The following is a 16,953-nucleotide window of genomic DNA, read 5'->3' as shown; positions in this document are numbered from 1 at the left end:
AGGGCTCTCAACGATACTACATGTCTTTCCCTGATGATCAGTAGTGGTGCCCAGTTGGGGGTGATCGGGACCGTGTCGCATGTTGGGTTATCTTTTATTTTGGCGCCGTAGTCGGGCCATGAGTGTTTGAATGTTGTAATGTTATTTATGCACTTTGATTGACGTGGCGAGTGTAAGCCAACTATGTATATCCCCTTTATTATTTATATTACATGGGATGTTGTGAAGATTGTCTAACTTGCGACATTGCTTTCAATGCGGTTATGTCTCTAAGTCGTGCCTCGACGCGTGGGAGCTATAGCCGCATCGAGGGCGTTATAGCGCCCCCCTTTCCTTCCCCCCCTCTCTCCTTCCCTCTCCTCTCCTACTCCCACATGGAAGGGGGGAGTCCTACTCCCGGTGGGAGTAGGACTCCTCATGGGGCGCGCCTAGGGTGGCCGGCCCCCTCCCCCTCCTCCGCTCCTTTATATACGGGGAGGGAGGCACCCCTTGGAGACACAACAATTGATCTCTTGGATCTTTTAGCCGTGTGCGGTGCCCCTCTCCACCATAGTCCACCTTGATAATATTATAGCGGTGCTTAAGCGAAGCCCTGCGATGGTAGAACATCAACATCGTCACCACGCCATCGTGCTGACGGAACTCTCCCTCAAAGCTCGGCTGGATCGGAGTTCGAGGGATGTCATCGAGTTGAATGTGTGTAGAACTCGGAGGTGTCGTGCATTCGGTACTTGATCGGTCGGATCGTGAAGACGTATGACTACATCAACCGCGTTGTGCTAACGCTTCCGCTTTCGGTCTATGAAGGTACGTGGACACACTCTCCCCTCTCGTTGCTATGCATCACCATGATCCTGTGTGTGCGTAGGGAATTTTTTTTGTAATTACTATGTTCCCCATCAATCTTGTGATCACTTGACTTGGGTAGCAATGTGTGCCTTAGAATCCAGTTTATGGTAGGCAGACCAGACAACAAGTAGTGGACAGATCCAAACTTATGAGCATCCAGAGCAGCATCTGGGATCTCTTTGTACATGTTGGCCATTGTGTTGTGGTCTTTCTTCTTCTCAACATAAATATCCAAGTCATCCTCACTTTCTTTTGGGCCTTGATCAACTGAGCCCATTCATCAACAGAAGATTGGTACCTGGTACCCTCAGACATCCAAACGATCTTCCCATCTGGATAGAAATGGGCAGTGAAGTAAAACTGCATGATCAACTCATCGTTCCACTTGGTGAGCTTCTGGGCCACAAAGGCATCAACTCCACATGCCTTGAAGCTGTCATAGACACCTGGATAGTGATCTTCATTCTCTTGGATGTATTCGCAGTCAACCCATTTCATGTCACACATGATGGGCTTCTTGTCAAGCAACACTGTCTCATAAAAATCTTGCTGTTCTTTGGTGTGAAACCTGTAGTCCACAACAGTCTTATCCTGATAGCGTATGGATCAGACTGTCTCCATAGTCTCAATCGTGCATCCTTCCTGATTTTCATATTTTCTGCAACTGGATGTGCATCATTGTGGTCAGGGATCTTGGGTTTCAGCTTCCTTAGCACCTGAGTTTCATCTTCTTCAGCAGCTTCAAGCACTGGGGCCTTGTTCTTTTCCTCAGCAGGAATGTTTCTAGTGCTTCTCTTGGGTTTAGGCTTCTGAGATGGAGCAGTAGCCTTGGGAGCAACTTTGGGCTTAGATGGAGCAGCCCCTGATCTAATTGCATCTCCCATGAGCTTTTGAGCCTTAGGAGCTGGTGCAGCATCCTCTTCCTCTTCATCATCATCTCTCATAATTGATGATCTACCAAGCACTCTGGCAGTGGTCTTCTTGACCATTTCCTTCCTTTTCTTGCCTTCTCCAACTGCCTCTTCATATGGCTTGGAGGTTTCAGCAGTGGAGTGGATGCTCTGGCCTTAGACATGGGGACTCTCTTTGCTAGTGCCTTCTTATGCATCCCTGGCTTGACTTTAGCAGCTAAGCCATACTCCTTTTTAGCACCTTTTTCTTTGAAGTGGCCTCATCCTCAACAGCCACATAATCTTCATCCTCTGAATCAGAAATTCTCTTCTTCCTTGTTCTGGTGTCTGCTTTGGGCAAGTTGCTTGGTGTGCTCCTGCTGCCATCATCATAAGAACTGGAGGGACCAGTGCCCTCACTCATCTGGACCTATTCTTCAGGTTTGTTCTAGCTGTCACTTTGGTCAGACATCTTGCAAGCAAACTGTCAGCAGACCCTGTGAATAGATTATAGATGAGGTAGAGTAGATGAGCATCACAAAGTACAGGAGTTTTGCAAAACAGATGACTTAAAAACTTAGTTTTAGTTCTTCACAGAAAGCATTTCGGGGCTACCGATTTGTAAACTCGGTGATACCGAAGCAGCTTTTGGAACCTAAACTAGTGAACTCGGTCAGACCGAGTCACAGTTCGGTGGCACCGAGACTGCTAGCATTTCATAGAGAATTGAACTCGGTCACACCGATTCGTAATTTTCGGTCAGACCGAAAACGCATGTGCAATGGCCTAAGCCAAATCGGTGAGATCGATTTCTACAACTCGGTCGGTCCGAGATGAATTCAGCGGAGACCTAATCCTAAATTTTCAAATCAAAACTAATCTACGGGACATTTTCGCTGGACAGTACGATCTCAATCGTGGCAAGAATCATGGCAAAGCAATGTGCTAAGAATCAGAGTTATGGATTAGCACAAATATCAAGTTCGTACCCTAGTTCGGTGGAGAACTTGCTACGGCGGCAACGGCGGGGCAGATTGCCATTGATGGCGGTGGAGACCAGCGGCGGGAGGTCGCTGACGACGAGAGGATGATCCAGAGACCCGAGGAGGCAGAGTAGGTTATGCACGGGCGAAGAGGTTTCAGAAAAATTTCCAAAATTTGACCCATCGGTATATATAACATGACCCTGTCGGTGTGACCGAGTGGAACAACTCGGTGGCACCGAGATGCAAAGCTGCAGGCAGTTACTGCAACTCGGTGTGACCGAAAGGTTCTAATCGGTTGCACCGAGATTGAAAACCTAGATCAACTAAGTGATCTCGGTAGGACCGAAAAGGATGAATCGGTCAGACCGAAATACACAAAGAGGTTTTGGACGTTTAAGTCTATGATGAATCGGCAACTCCGAGTGCTCCTCGCACAGAGTGGTTCAAATCTGACTTGATCAAACTTTGTGATGTAGCATGAATAGAGTTTGGGACGAGAAAAGCATAGATAGCTAGAGGGAGTTCTTAGGCATTCTTGTCCATCCATTTGGCAAAAATAGAAAAGGCCAAACAATCAAAGCAACAAATGGATGTCCTCAAATGAGAAAAACATGCAACCAACATGCTCACACAATTAAAATGGCAAATGAAATATGTGACAAAGCATGCACAAACACTCTAGCATCTATCAAGCAATTGGCGATGAATAGGTCATCTATATATGAGTATATTGACTTAGGAGTCAAATGAGAACATTTGATCATAGGTCATACTCATTGTTTAAGCACAAGTGGGGTTACCACTTTTTCATAAAGCATTGTTATGTTCACACCGTTAGAGTTGCTTTAGCTCAATTGATTAGAGTAAAGCTCCCCCTAGATGTGATATCCCCCCTAAGAGGGATCAACTAACCTTGGGTTTTGTCGATGATGACTTCATGTAGGTGTTGAAGATGTGGATGCTCAATGTTGATGTAGATCATTCGGAGCAATCCTTTGGAGTGAGTTGCACTTTCAATACCTACACGGGTTAGTCCCACAAGAAACAAACAAGGATATCCATAGACATAGAGTGATGTGTACACAAGATGATGTCCATGGAAGCATTAGGTTACCTTGTCCCTTGTCTTACCAACAAGAGGGTTTGTGACTCCTTGAACTAGTGCAAGATATGAAAGTTGTTTGCACTTGTCCTTGCCAAAATGATATGAGTGAAGTATGTTAGCAGAGTCACCCTCAAGAACTCTCTAGTTCCTCTTCTTCGGGATCCACACCATGTTGATGGGAATCCTTGGAGTTGTAGTCGTACTTGATGACGTGGAACTTAATGTAGTCTTGGGAACCCGCTTGACCAAGGCTTTGGGAGCTTCCTCGAATGCATCAATCTCCTCTTGAAGCTTGTCCTTGCCTTTTTGCTTGTGGTCTTGTGGTGGAAGATCATCTTGAGATTGTGTTCCTTTGAAAGAAGTAGGATCATACTTCTCTTGTTGAGGAACAAACTTCGTCTTGGGGTATTGATCTTCTTCCCACTCAACTCCATTGGCATTGAACTTTCGTTCAAAACCAACACCTTGATTCTTCCGATGTCTTCCTTCCTTGCGTACAATTTTCTCAAATTGCTTACTTCCGGCAAGGCTCTTGTAAACACCTTTCTCTATAATTCCCTTCAATAAGCTATTTTCTTGCTCAAGTGTAACTTGTCTAAGAGAATCATTAGTGGAATCAAGAGAGCTACTAGAAGCAACAACATTGAATTTAGCATGATTTTTGTTACTACTAGATGAAGAACCTTTCTTGTTCTTGTTGCTAGATTTAACTTGTGGCATGTAAGTAGACAAGAGTAAACGCTTGGCAATGTAAGAAGAGCTTTTCTTGTGAAGATCATCATTGATTGCCTTTAAAAACTCATGTTCTTGCTCAAGGTTGAGCTTTTCAAAGCGTAGCTTATCATGAGTCTTTAAAAGCTCTCGATGATTTTCCAAGGTAGTTTCATGAGCTAACTTAAGAGTTTTTAGTTCTTTAGTTAGGTGCTCAATCTCCTTATTATCAAAATCATTCGTTTTATCTTGATTATCATGATTAATAGCAAGCTCATCATAGTTTTCATAACTAGAGTTGTCAACAACTAAATCATCATCTCCTAGCAAATCATCTTCATCACTATTGAAATCAACATACTCGGGGTGTGTTACCTTTGGAACTTTAGCCATGAAGCATCTCCCAATTCCTTCATTTGGTGAGTCAAATATGTCGAAGGAGTTGGTTGTCACGAGTGCTAGTCCGGCAACACCTTCATCTTGAGTATATTCGGAGTCAGAGTGATAACTTCTTTCGGAGTGATTGTCGGAGTCGGAACCGGATACCCATTCACCCACATGAGCTTGATGTCTTCTTTGTGTGTAGTTCCTTGATGACTTGTCCTTCCTTTCCGTGTCCTTGCCTCTTTGAGAGGGTCTTCGTTCATAATGATCATCTCTACTCCTCTCTCTTAATGGCGAGTCTTCTCTTCTACTCCTTCTTTTCAAAGAATCTTCTCTTCTTTTGTAGGGGGGCGTACATTCATTGGAGTAGTGTCTGGGTCTTCCACAATTGTAGCAATTACGCTCATGACTAGAATATCTTTTGTCATTGTAGGACCTTGACTTGGAACTCCTTTCCTTGCTTCTAATCTTGTAGAACTTGTTGAAGTTCTTCACAATTAGACTCAATTCTTCATTGAAGGTTTGCTTCTCACTTGAAGGTCACCTCTTCACTTCCTAAGCCGGCAATCTCATTTGTGATGAGAGCAAGCCTAGAGTACATTTCAGCGACGCCTTGACCATCCTTCATTTTGAACTTGTCAAGCTGACTTTGAAGCACGTCCAATTTCGATTCCTTGGCAGATTCGGTACCTTCATGCATATCAATCAAAGTATCCCAAATTTCCTTTGCATTCTCAAGACGGCTGATTTTGTTGAATTCTTCGGGGCATAATCCGTTGAAGAGAATATCACAAGCTTGAGCATTGTATTGTAGCATCTTCAACTCTTCCGTGGTAGCTTCACGGTTTGGTTCTCTCCCATCGAAGAATTCACCTTGCAAGCCAATACACACAATAGCCCAAACGGCGGGGTTATGTCCAAGAATATGCATTTTCATCTTATGCTTCCAACTAGCAAAACTTGTACCATCAAACTAAGGACCTCTATGGTGGTAATTTCCCTCACTAGACGCCATACTCTCCTAGGTTGTGAAACCAAGGCTATGACCACTAAAATCTATGGAAATGAAAGCAAATGGGGACCAAAGCTCTGATACCACTTGTAGGATCAAAAGTATGTCTAGAGGGGGGTGATTAGACTACTTGACCAAATAAAAATCTAGCATTTTCCCAATTTTAGTTTTTGACAGATTTTAGCAACTTAGCACAAGTCAAGCAATCAACCTACACATGCAATTCTAAGAGTATAGCAGCGGAAAGTAAAACAATCGCATATGAAGGTAAAGGGAGGAGTTTGGAGTGTGCAAACGCAATTGGAGACACGGAGATTTTTGGCGTGGTTCCGATAGGTGGTGCTATTGTACATCCACGTTGATGGAGACTTCAACCCATGAAGGGTAGCTGTTGCACGAGTCCACGGAGGGCTCCACCCACGAAGGGTCCACGAAGAAGCAACCTTGTCTATCCCACCATGGCCGTTGCCCACGAAGGACTTGCCTCACTTGGGTAGATCTTCACGAAGTAGGCGATCTCCTTGCCCTTACAAACTCCTTGGTTCAACTCCACAATCTTGACGGAGGCTCCTAGGTGACACCTAACCAATCTAGGAGACACCACTCTCCAAGAGTTAACAAATGGTGTGTTGATGATGAACTCCTTGCTCTTGTGCTTCAAATGATAGTCTCCCCAACACTCAACTCTCTCTCACAGGATTTGGATTTGGTGGAAAGATGATTTGAGTGGAAAGCAACTTGGGGAAGGCTAGAGATCAAGATTTATGTGGTTGGAGTGGAATGTCTTGACCTCAACACAAGTGTAGGTGGTTCTCTCTTAGAAAATGTATGTTGGAAGTGTAGGCATGTTCTGATGGCTCTCTATATAAATGAAGAGTGGGTGGAGGGGTATAAATAGCCTTCACATGAAATCTAACCGTTACACACAAATCACCAAACTTGGTAGGACCGAATCATGAAACTCGGTCAGATCGATTTAGTTCAAAATGTGAGCGTTAGGATTCTCGGTGGGACCGACATGTCAACTCGGTGGGACCGATTTCGTTAGGGTTAGGGCATAACGTAATATCGGCGAGACCAATTACACAAACTCGGTGAGACCGATTTTGGTAATGGACTAACAGAGAGTTGGCCAGGCAAACTCGGTGGGACCGATTCGCTCATCTCGGTTGGACCGAAACGTTACGAAAGGGAAATGGAGAGTTTGCATTGCAATCTCGGTGGGACCGATCGCTCATCTCGGTTTGACCGAATTACGAAGGGAAACATAGAGATTACAATCCCATCTCAGTGAGACCGAGATCCCTATCGGTGAGACCTAAAAGACTAGGGTTTCTGTCAGTGGCTATGTCAACTGAACTCGGTGGCCCCGGATAGAAAATTTCGGTGGGGACGAGTTTGACTTTTGGTTTGGGACATATGTGGATGTGAGAAAGTAGTTGAGGGCTTTTGGAGCATATCACTAAGCACTTTGAGCAAGAAACTCATTAAGCAACACCTCATCCCCTCTTAATAGTATTGGCTTTTCCTATGGACTCAATGTGATCTTGGACCACTTAAAATGAAAAATGTAGAGTCCTGAGCTTTGAGCTTGAGCCAATTCTTTGTACTTAGAATTTTGAGGGATCCACTTTTCTCATCCATGCCATGCCAATCATTGAGCTTTCCTGAAATGTTTATCTTGAAATAGCATTAGCTTAATGAACTATATGTTGTTAGGAATTACCAAAACCACCTAGGGATAGTTGCACTTTCAGTGTTGTCTTCAAACTCAGGATATATAGGTAGATGCTCCTTGTCCAGCAAGTAAGTCCCTATGCCCATCTTAGAGTTGATGAGCTCCTGAATATGTGAAGCATATCCAAAACTCCTCTTTTGATCAGCAACAGTCCTTTTGATCGTTTCTACAATCAAGCTCATAACTTTGAACTTCTGGGGAACATAAAAAAATTGCACGACGTTGTAAAACGACGGCCAGTGAATTGTAATACGACTCACTATAGGGCGAATTCGAGCTCGGTACCCGGGGATCCTCTAGAGTCGACCTGCAGGCATGCAAGCTTGTGAGTTTCTAAAGCCTTATCAGGGATCTCCTTGTACATGTTTGCCATTGAGTTGTGGTCTTTCTTCTTGGTGGCATACACATCCAAGTCATCTTCATGTTCCTCTGGGGCATTGATTAGCTTGGCCCATTCATCAACTATGGACTGGTACCTGGTACCCTCAGACATCCAAACTATCCTCCCATCTGGATAGAAGTGGGCAGTGGAGTAGAACAGCATGATCAACTCATCATTCCATTTGGTGAGCTTTTGCCCAATGAATTCATCTACTCCACAAGCCTTAAAGCTGTCATACACTCCAGGGAAGTGATCTTCATTCTCCCGGATGAACTCACAGTCCACCCATTTCATGTCACACACTATGGGCTTCTTGTCAAGCAGAATAGTCTCGTAGAAATCTTGTTGTTCCTTTGTATGGAACCTGTAGTCAACTGCAGTCCTCCTCCTAACAGCATAGGGATCAGACTGTCTCCACAACCTCAGTCCTACATCTTTCCTGATGTGCATGTCCTCAGCGACTGGGTGAGCATCATTATGGTCAGGAATTTTGGGCTTCAACTTCCTCAAAACATGAGAATCATCTTCTTCTTCTTTAGCTTCAGGCATTGGGGCCTTGTTCTTCTCCTCAGCAGGTATACTCCTGGTGTTCCTCTTGGGCTTCGGGGGTTTCTGAGCAGCAGCTTTGGGAGCAGACTTGGGCTTAGATGGAGCAGCCCCTGACTTGATTGCATCTCCCATAAGCTTCTGAGCCTTAGGAGCTGGTGCAGCATCCTCTTCATCCTCATCTTCTTCTGAATCTCTAATAATGGAGGATCTACCAAGTACTCTAGCATTGGTCTTCTTGACCCTTTCCTTCCTTTTCTTTCCTTCTCCAACTGCCTCTTCAGTTGGCTTGGAGGTTTCAGTAGTTGAGGCTCTGGTCTTTGACATGGGAATCCTCTTTGCTGGAGCCTTCTTGTGCATCCCTGGCTTTGTTATAGCAGCTGAGCCATACTCTTTCTTCAGCACCTTTTTCCTGGAGCTGACTTCTTCCTCAACAGCCACATAATCCTCATCCTCAGAATCTGAGGTCTTCTTCTTCCTTGTTCTGGTGGCTACCTTGGGCAAGTTGCTTGGTGTGCTCCTGCTGCCCTCATCAGAAGTGCTAGAGGGACTAGTGTCCTCACTCATATGAACCTGCTCCTCAGACTTGTTATGGCTGTCACTTTGATCAGACATCTTGCAGGCAAACTGTCAACAGACCCTGTGAATAGGTTGTAGATGAGGTAGAGTAGATGAGCATCACAAAGTGCAGAATTTTTGCAAAACAGATGACTTAAAAAAACTCAGTTTTAGTTCTTCATAGAAAGCATTTCGGATCTACCTATTTGTAAACTCGGTGATACTGAAGCAGCTTTTGGAACCTAAACTAGTGAACTCGATCAGACCGAGTCACAGTTTGGTGGCACCGAGACTGCTAGGGTTTCACGGAGAATCGAACTCGGTCACACCGATTTGCAATTTTCGGTCAGACCGAAAACGCATGTACAATGGCCTAAGCCAAATTGGCGAGACCAATTTCTACAACCCGGTCAGTCCAAGATGAGTTCGGCGGAGACCTAACCCTAATTTTTCAAATCAAATCTAATCTACTGGATGCTTTCGCTGGACAGGATAATTTCATACGTGGCAAGAATCATGGCAAAGCAATGTGCTACGAATCGGAGTTAAGGAATAGCACAAAGAGCAAGTTCATACCCTACTTCGGCGGTGAACTTGCTACGGCGGCAACGGCAGGGCAGATTGCCGTTGACGGTGGCGGAGACCAGCGGCGAGAGGACGATTCAGAGACCCGAGGAGGTAGAGCAGGTCACGCGTGGGTGAAAGGTTTTGGAAAAAAATTCCAAAATTTGACCCGTCAGTATATATAACCTTACCCTGCCGGTGTGACCGAGTGGAACAACTCGGTGGCACCGAGATGCAGAACTGCAAGCGGTAACTGCAACTCGGTGTGACCGAAAAGTTCTAATCGGTTGCACCGAGATTGAAAACCTAGATCAACTTAGTGATCTCGGTGTGATCGAAATGTATGACTCGGTCATACCCAAATGCACAAAGAGGTTTTGGAAGTTTAAGTCTATGATGAATCGGGGACTCCGAGTGCTCCTCACACAGAGTGGTTCGAATCTGACTTGATCAAACTTTGTGATGTAGCATGAATAGAGTTTGAGACAAGGAAAGCATAGATAGCTAGATGGAGTTCTTAGGCATTCTTGTCCATCCATTTGGCAAAAGAGAAAAAAAACCAAACAATCAAAGCAACAAATGGATGTCCTCGAATGAGTAAAATATGCAACCAACATGCTCACACAATAAGATGACGAATGAAATATGTGACAAAGCATGCACAAACACTCTAACATCTATAAAGCAATTTGGCGATGACTAGGTCATCTATATATGAGTATATTGACTTAGGAGTCAAATGAGAACATTTGATCATAGGTCATACTCATTGTTTAAGCATAAGTGGGGTTGCCACTTTACATAAAGCATTGTTGTGTTCACACCATTAGAGTTGCTTTAGCTCAATTGATTAGAGTAAAGCTCCCCCTAGATGTGATATCCCCCCTAAGAGGGATGAACTAATCTTGGGTTTTGTCGATGATGACTTGATGTACGTGTTGAAGATGTGGACGCTCAATGTTGACGTAGATCATTCAGAGCAATCCATTGGAGTGAGTTGCACTTTCAGTACCTACACGGGTTAGTCCCACAAGGAACAAACAAGGATATCCGTAGACATAGAGTGATGTTCACATGAGATGATGTCTATGAATGCATTAGGTTACCTTGTCCCTTGTCTTACCAACAAGAGGGTTTGTTACTCCTTGAACTAGTGCAAGATATGGGATTTTTTTGCACTTGTCCTCGCCAAAATGATATGAGTGAAGTGTGTTGGCGAAGTCACCCTCAAGAACTCTCTAGTTCTTCTTCTTCGGGATCCACACCATCTTGATGGGAATCCTTGGAGTTGTAGTTGTACTTGATGAAGTAGATCTTGATGTAGTCTTGGGAACCCACTTGACCAAGGCTTTGCGATCTTCTTCAAATGCATCAATCTCCTCTTGAAGCTTGTCCCTGCCTTTTTGCTTGTGGTCTTGTGGTGGAAGATCATCTTGAGCTTGTGTTCCTTGGAAATAAGTAGGATCATACTTCTCTTGTTGAGGAACAAATTTCGTCTTGGGGTATTGATCTTCTTCCCACTCAACTCCATTGGCATTGAACTTTCGTTCAAAACCAACACCTTGATTCTCCCGTGTCTTCCTTACTTGTGTACAATTTCCTCAAATTGCTTACTTCTGGCAAGGCTCTTGTAAACACCTTTCTCTATAATTCCCTTCAATAAGCTATTTTCTTGCTCAAGTGTAACTTGGCTAAGAGAATCATTAGTGGAATCAAGAGAACTACTATAAGCAACATCATTGGGTTTAGCATGATTATTGTTACTACTAGAAGAAGAATCTTTCTTGTTCTTGTTGCTAGATTTAACTTGTGGCATGTAAGTAGACAAGAGTAAACGCTTGGCAATGTAAGAGGAACTTTTCTTGCGAAGATCATCATTTATTGTCTTTAAGAACTCATGCTCTTGCTCAAGGTTGAGATTTTCAAAGCGTAGCTTCTCATGAGTCTTTAAAAGCTCTCGATGATTTTCCAAGGTAGTTTCATGAGCTAACTTAAGAGTGTTTAGCTCTTTAGTTAGACGCTCAATCTCCTTCTTATCATCATCATCCGTTTTGTCTTGATTAGCATAATTAATAGCAAGTTCATCATAGTTTTCATCACTAGAATTGTCAACAAGTAAATCATCATCACCTAGCAAGTCATCTTCATCACTATTGAAATCAACATACTCAGGGTGTGATACCTTTGGGCCTTTAGCCATGAAGCATCTTCCAATTCCTTCATTTGGTGACTCAAATATGTCATAGGAGTTGGTTGACACAAGTACTAGACCGGCAACACCTTCATCTTGAGTATATTCGGAGTCGGGGTGATAACTTCTCTCGGAGTGATCGTCGGAGTCGGAGCCTGATACCCATTCACCAACGTGAGCTTGATGTCTTCGTTTTGTGTAGCTCTTTGATGAATTGTCCTTCCTTCCTTCCTGAATCCTTGCTTCTCCGTGATGTTCTTCATTCATAACGGTCATTTCTAATCCTTCTCTCTCTTGGTGGTGATTCTTCTCTCCTACTTCTTCTTTTAGGGGAATCTTCTCTTCTTTTGTAGGGAGCCGTACACTCATTTGAGTAGTGTCCAGGGTCTTCCACAATTGTAGCAATTACGTTCATGACTTGAAGATCTTTTGTCATTGTAGGACCTTGACTTGGAACTTCTTTCCTTGCTTCTACTCTTGTAGAACTTGCTGAAGTTCTTCACCATTAGGCTCAATTCTTCATTGAAGTTTTGTTTCTCACTTGATTATGTGGTAGCATCACATGAGGCTTTGTAAGCACCACTTGACTTGTTGTGAAGCTCTTCCTTATCCTTGAGTGACATCTCATGAGCAACAATCCTTCCAATGAATTCCGTTGGCTTGAGATCTTTGTAATTGGGCATCATTTGGATCAATGTGCACACGGTATCATATTTTCCATCCAAGGCTCTTAGGATCTTCTTGATGATGAATCTATCGGTCATCTCTTCACTTCCTAAGCCGGCAATCTCATTTGTGATGAGAGCTAGCCTAGAGTACATTTCAGCGACACCTTCACCATCCTTCATTTTGAACTTGTCAAGTTGACTCTGAAGCACATCCAATTTGGATTCCTTGACGGAGTCGGTACCTTCATGCATATCAATCAAAGTATCCCAAATTTCCTTTGCATTCTCAAGACGGCTGATTTTGTTGAATTCTTCGGGGCACAATCCATTGAAGAGAATATCATAAGCTTGAGCATTGTATTGCAACATCTTCAACTCTTCCGCGCTAGCCTCACGGTTCGGTTCCTTCCCGTCAAAGAATTCACCTTGCAAGCCAATACACACAATAGCCCTAACGGCGGGGTTATGTCCAAGAATATGCATTTTCATCTTATGCTTCCAACTAGCAAAATTATTACCATCAAAGTAAGGACCTCTACGGTGGTAATTTCCCTCACTAGATGCCATACTCTCCTAGGTTATGAAACCAAGGCTATGATCACCAAAGCTATGGAAATCAAGGCAAATGGAGACCAAAGCTCTGATACCACTTGTAGGATCGAAAGTATGTCTAGAGGGGGGGTGATTAGACTACTTGACCAAATAAAAATCTAGCCTTTTCCCAATTTTAATTCTTGGTAGATTTAAGCAACTTAGCACAAGTCAAGCAAACAACCTACACATCCAATTCTAAGAGTATAGCAGCGGAATGTAAAAAAATTGCATATGAAGGTAAATGGAGGAGTTTGGAAGGAGCAAACGCAATGTAGACACGAAGATTTTTGGCGTTGTTCCAATAGGTGGTGCTATCGTACATCCACGTTGATTGAGACTTCAACCCACGAAGGATAACGGTTGCGCGAGTTCACGGAGGGCTCCACCCATGAAGGGTCCATGAAGAAGCAACCTTGTCTGTCCCACCATGGCCATCGCCCACGAAGGACTTGCCTCACTAGGGTAGATCTTCATGAAGTAGGCGATCTCCTTGCCCCTACAAACTCCTTGGGTCAACTCCACAATCTTGACGGAGGCTCCCAAGTGACACCTAACCAATCTAGGAGACGCCACTCTCCACAAGGTAATAGATGGTGTGTTGATGATGAAATCCTTGCTCTTGTGCTTCAAATGATAGTCTCCCCAACACTCAACTCACTCTCATAGGATTGGATTTGGTAGAAAGATGATTTGAGTGGAAAGCAACTTGGGGAAGGCTAGAGATCAAGATTTATGTGGCTGGAATGGAATATCTTGACCTCAACACAAGTGTAGGTGGTTCTCTCTCAGAAAATGTATGTTGGAAGTGTAGGCATGTTCTGATGGCTCTCTCAGAAAATGTATGTTGGAAGTGTAGGCATGTTCGGATGGCTCTCTCTACTAATGAAGAGTGGGTGGAGGGGTATATATAGCCTCGACACAAAATCTATCCGTTACACACAAATCACCAAACTCGGTGGGACCAAATCATACAACTCGGTCAGACCGATTTAGTTCATAATGTGACCGTTAGGGTTTTCGGTGGGACCGACATGTCAACTCGGTGGGACCGATATCATTAGGGTTAGGGCATAACGTAATCTCGGTGAGACCGATTACGCAAACTCGGTGAGACCGATTTTGGTAATAGACTAACCAGAGAGTTGGTCAGGCATTCTCGGTGGGACCGATTCGCTCTTTCGGTAGGACCGAAACGTTACGAAAGGGAAATAGAGAGTTTGCATTGCAATCTCGGTGGGACCGATCGCTCATCTCGGTTGGACCGAAACGTTACGAAGGGAAACAGAGAGATTACAATCCCATCTCGGTGAGACCGAGATCCCTATCGGTAGGACCGAAAAGACTAGGGTTTGTGGCACTGGCTATGTCAAGTGAACTCGGTGGCGTCGGATAGAAAGTTTCGGTGGGGATGAGTTTGACTTTTGGTTTGGGATATATTTGGATATGAGAAAGTGGTTGAGGGTTGTGGAGCATATCACTAAGCATTTTGAGCAAGAACCTCATTAAGCAACACTCCACCCCCTCTTAATAGTACTGGCTTTTCCTATGGACTCAATGTGATCTTGGATCACTAAAAATGAAATGTAGAGTCTTTTGCTTTGAGCTTGAGCCAATCCTTTTGTCCTTACCATTTTAATAGGTCCACTTTCTAATCCATGCCATGCCAATCATTGAGCTTTTTCTGAAATATTTATCTTCAAGTAGCATTAGCTCAATGAGGTATATGTTGTTAGGAATTACCAAAACCACCCAGGGATAGTTGCACTTTCATCCCCATAGTGGCCTCCTCCTCCTTTACCCGCCACCTCCCCTCTCTGCAACAATGCCTCTGTGTTGGCCGACCAAAACCTTTCTCCGTAGACACTACCCACCAACGGTGTCACCTTTCTTCACGCGCACCAGTCATGCCTAAGGTTCCGCATCCCGTCGTCGCTCGTGTGGTGCTGGCGGCTTTTGTGGCAGTGGGCGCGCAAGATTTGGGGCTCTCACGGCGCAGGGTGCGCTGGATCGGTGCTTCGGGCGCCATCGTCCATGTCGACATACCCCCCCCCCCATTCATTACATCTGTGTTGTGGCACTCTAATTAGGAGGAGGAAGCCATCGCCCCCTTCTCCCCATTCCCATTGAGGTCGAGCCTAAGCCCAAGGACCCAATCAAGGTCCTATTCGAGATCCCCACCCGCAAAGAGTGCTGCTACGAGCGCCACGCCCCCAGTTGACGAGCTTGGGGAGAAAGGTGTAGATTGAGATCGTCACACTCCGCTCCTTTGGGGAGGCCGAGCACGAGAAAAGAGCTCAACTGTCATTGAAAAGCTGACGAACCTACTATAGTGATGACCTAGACCAGGGGCGGAGCTGGGCCCCGGGCACCCAGGGCCCAGGCCCGGGGCATGGAATTTCTGCTAGGCTATTATATATGTATGATACTCTGCAGGCCCGGGGTACAGCCCAGTAAAATGAAGGGCCAGAGCGTCATGGGCTGTCTCACCGCATGCCAAGGGACGCACGCACGAGGAGACCTCCCACTCGCGCACGCATGTGACAGGAAAATAGGAAACTGACGGACGCACGCACAACACGAACCTGTCGATTTCTCAAAGAAAGAAAAACCCACATGAATCTGTCAGGAGACGCCAACGACCGCGTAGCCGCCGCTGACCTAACTCGCACGCGACACACACAAGATCAATCTGCAAAGTCCAAACTCCAGCGCTTGCGCCGACGCCGCCGTCCACCGGCGTCTCGGCCACCGCCGTACCACCCTCCTGTGTGGCTCTGCGCTGTTCGCCCAATCGCCCGACGCGCCTAGCTTCTTGACTGCCATACCTACCTTGATATTTTTTTGATGGTTTCCCCTCATGCTTCCACTTGTATCATGTTCTACAATGTCGGTGTGAAATCTGTCTTAGTGTGTATCACTCCAAAGTAAAATTTAATTGCAATAATGTGTATGTATCAAGTCATATATCTAGTGTATTATTGAACTCATATTAATCTAATTGCCCATTTCATTTCATATTGTAGAAAGAGAAGATGAAAAGATTTTTTCACCGGTCTCCGGAACGAGTGTGTCTACACTTATCTTTTCAGATGGAGGGAATCAAGCAACTGAGGGGGTGAGTTTTTAGATTTATATCAATCATAATTGTTTCACTTGATGTTTACTCCTTCTCTTATGAAATTTTGCTTTTAATGTCTTGAAGGTGTTGGCCCTTCTTCCACCGATGATGAGGTTATGTGAGGCACTGATGAAGCAAACCATCGATTCGATACTCTTTTTTATCACATACTATTCTTTGTAGTTCTTCATGTGTTTTTACCTATTTTGTTGTATCGTTAAGCATTGAGCTAAAATTCTTAATTTTTCATGCAATTGAGCCATATTTTGTCTGGGTATCTTTTGTGGTAGCTAAAAGCCTTATAAACGTCAAGTTTTTAACTTTGGGCAAAAATCTTTTTTTTGGCCCGGGGCTTGCTCCAATCCTGGCTCCGCCACTGACCTAGACGAGCTCCTCAACGACGACGATGAGGAGGGGTACAACCGCCTTGATTTAGTATATAGTTAGCAATGTCGAATAACGACTTTGCATGTGTTTAGTATTTTCAAATGCCACCTAACGACATTTTTAAGTCACAAATTATATGTAAACAGAAGGCATTTCGGCCCCTATTGAAAATCTGCCTATTTCTAGTTTAGTTTCCGTGTTTGCTTTCGGTGTAGCCACTGTATGAATGGCTTAATGTTAACTTCAAATTTCAAGAAAATGCAAAAGAAA

This window comes from Triticum urartu, chromosome 7 (genome assembly GCF_003073215.2).
Source record: "Triticum urartu cultivar G1812 chromosome 7, Tu2.1, whole genome shotgun sequence".
NCBI classification, from domain to species: Eukaryota; Viridiplantae; Streptophyta; class Magnoliopsida; order Poales; family Poaceae; genus Triticum; species Triticum urartu.
Note: the sequence above shows the minus strand (reverse complement) of the source record.